This window comes from Cicer arietinum, chromosome 2 (genome assembly GCF_000331145.2).
Source record: "Cicer arietinum cultivar CDC Frontier isolate Library 1 chromosome 2, Cicar.CDCFrontier_v2.0, whole genome shotgun sequence".
Classification (NCBI taxonomy): domain Eukaryota; kingdom Viridiplantae; phylum Streptophyta; class Magnoliopsida; order Fabales; family Fabaceae; genus Cicer; species Cicer arietinum.
In genome coordinates, this window is record NC_021161.2 from 33,071,747 (window position 1) to 33,078,711 (window position 6,965).

At 33.9% G+C, this 6,965-nt stretch overlaps 1 long non-coding RNA gene across 2 annotated transcripts; it reads left to right on the plus strand.

Moving 5' to 3' along the window:
- The first annotated feature begins 4,931 nt into the window (after positions 1–4,931).
- LOC113787150 (uncharacterized) lies at positions 4,932–6,291 on the plus strand. 2 transcript variants are annotated; one of them, XR_003473455.2, is made up of 3 exons: positions 4,932–5,254; positions 5,781–5,946; positions 6,116–6,291. It is a non-coding gene; the product is annotated as an uncharacterized lncRNA (long non-coding RNA). The 2 variants fall into 2 exon arrangements; XR_003473454.2 differs by having other exon boundaries at positions 4,932–5,946.
- Positions 6,292–6,965: the final 674 nt, after the last annotated feature.

The following is a 6,965-nucleotide window of genomic DNA, read 5'->3' on the forward strand; positions in this document are numbered from 1 at the left end:
TACGTGTTTACCGTACTGTTCTTTATGAGCTCCTGATTCCAATCTTTTTTCTCTCTTTTCTCTCCATTATTCTCTCTTTTCTTTTATTTTTTTTGCTCTCAATTGTGCTCCTCATTCCTCGTTTTGAATTCCCCTTCCTCTCCTTTTGTCCTCTTGTGGCAGACTATTTATAGACTTTTTGGTGTGGATTACAAAAGACAAGAGAATAATTGTCAATTGATTACCATTAATCTATTTCTCTACGCTTTATTTTCCTTTAATTGGCCACAATTATACTGATTCTTATTGTTATTGATTCATTTCTTCGGTTTCTTTTCTATTCAATTGATCACCATTATACTGATTTTTATAACCATCAATCTAGTTCTTTTTGTTTTTTTCATTTATTTTGATCATCATTACATCGATTTTTATGAACATCAATTCATTTCTTTTTGGTTTCCATTATTCTCTCTTTTCTTTTATTTTTTTTGCTCTCAATTGTGCTCCTCATTCCTTGTTTTGAATTCCCCTCCCTCTCCTTTTGTCCTCTTGTGGCAGACTATTTATAGACTTTTAGGTGTGGATTACAAAAGACAAGAGAATAATTGTCAATTGATTACCATTAATCTATTTCTCTACGATTTATTTTCCTTTAATTGGCCACAATTATACTGATTCTTATTGTTATTGATTCATTTCTTCGGTTTCTTTTCTATTCAATTGATCACCATTATACTGATTTTTATGACCATCAATCTAGTTCTTTTTGTTTTTTTCATTTATTTTGATCATCATTACATCGATTTTTATGAACATCAATTCATTTCTTTTTGGTTTCCTTTATTTATATTTATTATTATTATTATTATTATTATTTCCTTTTTTAAATAAAAAGTAAAAAATAAATAAAACTCAGACAAAATTAGGTGTTAACAGCTACCCCTCTTTATTTAGAATTTACTTGAGAATCAAAGTAAAGTTAAGTAATGATTACAACTATAATTTTGTCCGAAAAATGATTTTTTAGAAGAATGCGAGTCATTTTACCGACTTCAAGATGCGGATCATTTTCTCGTCTTCGAGTGCGAATCGTTTTCCCGGCTTCAACATGCGGGTCATTTTCTCGGCTTCAAGTGCGAGTCTTTTTTCCGACTTCAACATGCGGGTCGTTTTCTCGGCTTCAGGGTGCGAGTCGTTTTCCCGGCTTCAACATGCGGGTCGTTTTCTCGGATTCAGGTGCGAGTTGTTTTCCCGGCTTCAACACGCATGTTGTTTTCTCGGCTTCTGGTGCGAGTCATTTTCCCGGCTTCAACACGCGAATCGTTTTCTAGGCTTCGGGGTGCGTGTCGTTTCCCGGCTTCAACACGCGGGTCGTTTTCTCAGCTTAGGGGTGCGAGTCGTTTTCCCGGCTTCAACATGCGGGTCGTTTTCTCGGCTTCGGGGTGCTAGTCGTTTTCCCGACTTCAACATGCGGGTCGTTTTCTCGGCTTCGGGTGCGAGTCGTTGTCCCGACTTCAACATGCGGGTCGTTTTCTCGGCTTTAAATTTACAAAATGTTATGAATGAATGAATATGTCGGTTTCTATTAATATTTTTATTGGACACGATCATTCAAATCATGAATGAGAAAAAAAAAAAAACATTTACAATTTTTTTTTTGGACTTGATATCTTTGATCTCTCTTTCGTCCTCTTCTCTTTTTTATTTTTCTTTCTTTCTCTTTTTTTTTAAGAAGAATTATTGTTGTTGTCTGCTTTGTATTGTAAACAACTTTTATTCTCGTGTTATAGTTCGATCCATTTTTATTGATCATGTCCTTTTGAATATATATTCTTTTTTTTTTCTTCTTCTCCCAAGTTGCCCTTTCAGGTTTTGAACTTAGTGGGTACTCATTATCTAAAATGATACTTTTTACGACGTCTGAGTTAACAGGGAGGACAAAATTTTTCTATCCATATTCGTGAGGATCAATGCCCTACCTGAGAAAGCTTTTTTCACGACGTATGGGTCCTCATAGTTAGGGGTCCATTTTCCACGATAATCCTTTTGAATTGGTAAGATCATTTTATCATCAAGTCTCCTTCTCGTACGCTCTTTTCAGTCTTTTCTGATATAATTGTCCATGGCATAAGGTTGTCAACCTTTTTTTTCTTCAATTAAATTCAATTGATCAAAACAGGTGTGTATCCATTCTAATTCCTCTAGTTTGACTTTCATTAATACTCTTAGCAAAGGGGATTTCTACTTCAATGGGCAGCACAACCTCCATGCCATATACTAGGCAAAAAGGGGTTGCCCCAGTTGAAGTGCATATCGAGGTACGATACTCGTGTAGTGCAAACGACAATATCTCATGCCAATCTTTGTAAGTTACAACCATTTTCTGAATAACTTTTATTTTTATTTTTATGTTTTTATGTTACAATCTTCGTTCTACACAACCATTTGATATTTAGTCGCCCAAGAAAACCGTGAATCTCTCTCTGTGTACTTTGCGGAGATATTTCCAAAATGGCTCAAACTTTATATGGGTCGACCTCTATTTTTTTCTGACTAACCAAAAATTCTAACAATTTATCCAACCATACGTCTAAAGTGCATTTGAAGGGGTTAAGTTTTAGCTTGAACTTTCGGAATCTTTCAAAGAGTTTCTTTATATCAATCACATGTTTTTCTTTTGTTTGTGACTTAACAATCATGTCATCTACATAAACTCCTATCTCTTTATGTATCATGTCATGGAATACAGTTACCACAACTCTTTGGTAGGTTGTCCCAACATTCTTTACCTTCTAACACAATGTTCCCTTAGGGGTGATGAAAGTTGTTTTTTTTCTTCTTCATATCTTCGACTGCCATCTTGATTTGATTATATCCTGAGCAACCATCCGTAAAGGAGAAAAAGTGAATGGTGAGCCATATATCATCCAAAATATAGATGTGAGGTAACGAGAAATCATCTTTAGGATTGGCTTTGTTAAGGTCCCTATAGTCGACACACATTCGAACTTTGCCATCCTTTTCCAGCACCAGTACAATATTGGCTATCCATTGGGGATAATTTGCCACAGTAAGGAACCCAATTTCAAATTATTTTTACTTTTTCCCTGATTTTTAATGACATATCGGGCTTTATTCTCCTTAATTCTTTTTTGACCGAAGAAAAACTGGGTTTTAAGGGAAATTTATGTTCCACTATGCTAGTATTCAATCAATACATATCCTGATATGATGAGGCAAAAATATATTTCTATTTGTGTAGAATTTTGATTAGTTCATGATATACTTCTTACTTTAAGATAGTGTTGACTTTAATTTCCTTTCTATTTTCTTATTTCCTTCGATTAATCACTTTTATTGATTCCTTATGGGACATAATGTCTTGCCTTCTTTTTTTTGTTGTTGCCAATTTTAACGATTCTAGGGGAAATTCATAAGCTTCTTCATTATCTTTTATTGCCTGGTTAGTAAGATGGTGAAAGTTATGTGGCATAATTTTAGTACAATCATATGCGAATGAATTATTCTCAAAAATGGGAATTGCGTTGAATACTATAGGCAACTTGGTTGTCTCCCAATTCTTAATTTTTGTTTTTGCATCGTATGGACGAACCCAATTAGCATCACCGATGGAAAGATCATCTCTAGCTACTGCAATATGAATCTTGTTTATCTTTCCTTTTTTTTCTTTTTTTTTTGTTTGGCCAATCTTTACTTGTCAACTTTGGTTGATTCGTAATCTAAACCCTATTTATCTCTATTCTCATGAAGTTTTATCAGTCCTTTGAGTTGTTCTTCATTATTCCCCAAATTGTGTCATGGATGATGCCCTCTACTTAACATGAATCTGACCACCATAATAGTTGTGTTTGATAGATGTGGTTATATGTTGTCGTCTCAACGTAAACAGTGTCCACAAATTTCTTGTGTTTGGAAGGCGATCTCCAGAGCTTACTCTATCATATCAACGTACGGTGTGGTGGAAAACTCACTCACCAACGAATCTTCGTCTTCTGACACAGTTATCAGTTGGTCATATACCATATACTTTAGCTTTTGATGTAGAGTTGATGGCAACACATCGATAGAATCGATCCATGGTCTCCTCAATAAGCAGCTATAGGCGGGTACAATATCCATCAAATGAAACATGGTTTCAAAATTGACCGGGCCTATTTGAATTGGGAGTTCAATTTATCCCATCATTTCTCTACGACTCCCGTCGAAATCTTTAACAAGGACTCTTGATATCATATGATTGAGGCACATTACTGAAATGTGCAACGCTTTGTTATGGCCTCTTTCTTTGCGGGCAATTCGCCATCTATGAAGGTTAGGTGACTGTTAGTAGTAATGTTATTTACGATGCCTCCACATTTGTCACAAGTGATATGTTGAGTGATGTGGACTTCATTTAGTATTTTATGTAATAGCTTCCTATGGGACTCAAAATTCATCAACAAATATATCAACTAAAATTTTGTGGGGGCGGCCTAGCTCTTAAATCAAATGTTGAAGGCTAGTCAACCAAGCTCTTAAAACAGAGGATGAGGGTCAGTCATCCCTGCTCTTAAATCAGAGGATGTGGGTCAATATCCCGTCTCTTAAATAATATGGTGTGGGTTAGTGTCTCAAATTTAAATTTAACCACTAAATATAAAATGTCATGAATGCATTTAATGAATGAACATTTTCCTTCATTTTCATCTTTTTTTTTAATCAAATTTTTTTCAATTTTTTTAATTTCTTTCACCTCTTTACGGACATGATCCTTGATTCATGGATGAAAAATGCACACCACTTCAAATAAATGGTGGTGATTGTCCTTTTGATCTTTAAAGAGATTTTTTCTTACATCATCAACTTATTCTTTAATTGTCCCTACCTTACCTATAAAGACATCATACTAGTTTTGACCTCTTGACATTCACATAATATATGCCCCCACATATGATTATCATAAAAATGAATTTTTAAGAAGAAAAAGAAAAGATTTATAACACAAGAAAGTAGTGAAGGAAGGTTCAGACAATGATATTTAATGAGAAAATCTATGGTACAAAAAAAAAAAGATTCATAGAAAAAAAAGAAGATAAGGTGATCTAATGGGTAAATGACCCAATTTGTTAGTAGTTTTTCATAAAATAAGTGTGCTAATAACTCATGCCACAATTTCAATCATGTTATTAACCTACTTTGGAAGATATGATTTGCTCCAATCTATATTCACAATCTTTCAGAATATGTTCAGCTTCGACTTTGATGTGTGTATGTAAGTTATATTCTTTGATCATCCTTTTTTTAGATTCACAAACAAGTGATCTTCTATCATTCTATATTCTTTTGTGGCCTTAATTTTTGCTTAGATTGCCCTTTCGGGTTTTCAACCTAACGGGCTTTTTTTCTTTCTTGTTTTGTACCCTAATTTTTGCCTAGGTCGCCCTTTCAGATTTTCAACCTAGCGGGTATTTATTATTATTATTATGATTTTGCACCCTAATTTTTGCCTAGGTCGCCCTTTCGGGTTTTCAACCTAGCGGGTCTTCATTTAGATGTAATACTTTTTGAAGCATCAATGTGTGCAAGTAGTGATAAGTCTTCTTGATCCATATTGGTGTGGATCAGAGCCATACTTGAATGTATTTTTTATGGTATTGGGGGCTCATATAGTTGGGAGTTCATTTATCTTGCCAGTCCTTTTAGATATGTGAAATATTCTTGAATGCTAATTCTTTCTTTTGAAGCTCCGAAGTTCATATGTTCTTCTTTTAAGATCTTTTTTCCTTGACATGAGGCAGTCAACATTTGTCTTGAATTGAATTCAATCGGTCAACACAGTTCGTTACTCTTGATAAGGGGGTTTTAGTTCGAGTGGGTCGCACTGCCTTTATTCTATATAATAAGAAACAAAGGGGTGCCCCAATTATAGGTTGATACTCATGAAGGGTATTCTACAGTTACGAGGTAATGTTTGGCACAAGAATTTTCCATATACTTTTCTTATACATTTGATAGTCGTGAATTTTATTCTTGTGAGTGACTGTTCTTCATCGTGACTTACTTTGAATATTGAAGATAAAGTAGCTACAGTCAAGCCTTATATATGTTCAACATCTTTATTTTCGATTTGTAGGCGGCTAGAATATCCAGGGCACAAACTTCAAATTCCCAACGTGATTGAATATTCAAAACATATTTAGACTATGATTAAGATAAAACAACTTGTCTAAGGGGATTAACGTGACGTTAATTTCATGCCCCAACATATCAGAGTCCATCCAGATAGTGGATTTATTTATATCGTTCTCACATTCAGTGTAATTTATAGCATGATTGAAATTATGTATGAGATTTTAGCAAACTTATTTATGAATGGAATACTTCCAAATATGTTTGGTATATGGTTTAAAGAAGAGAAAGAAGAATAATGTTTGGTAAGAGATTGTGAAATATAAAATGGGTGAGGATGGAAAAGAAAAAAATACAAAATGCATTTATTGAAATTCAAAATATTGAGGCACATCAATATGATCAATGTTTTAGGATCAAATTAAATACCATTAACGATCATGGGGAAACTTGATAATATTTTTATTGTTGACCTTTTCTCTTGTATATATATGGGATAACATAGTCAAGGTCTTCAAAGTAGTGTTTAACCAATGTTTTTCTTCAATAGTCATAAAAAATTCATACAAGGTTTGCCATTTTTTAGATTGATGACATCAAATAATAATCGATAGTGATGAAAGTTCAACATAGACGACCCAACTTCTAGAGATTTACTTGTGGTGAAAACCAATGAAGTATGTTCATGACTCAGAAGTAGGGGTGTATGATAAATATTAATCTAATTAGCATCAGGTTCAAATCTTGTGGACAAGTGACTTTGGATAGAGTATAACCAAAAAGTAGACTAAAAGGTGATAATTGTTAGACATATGAAATCAATGGGTAACACATGAGTTTTTCGTGATAGTTTT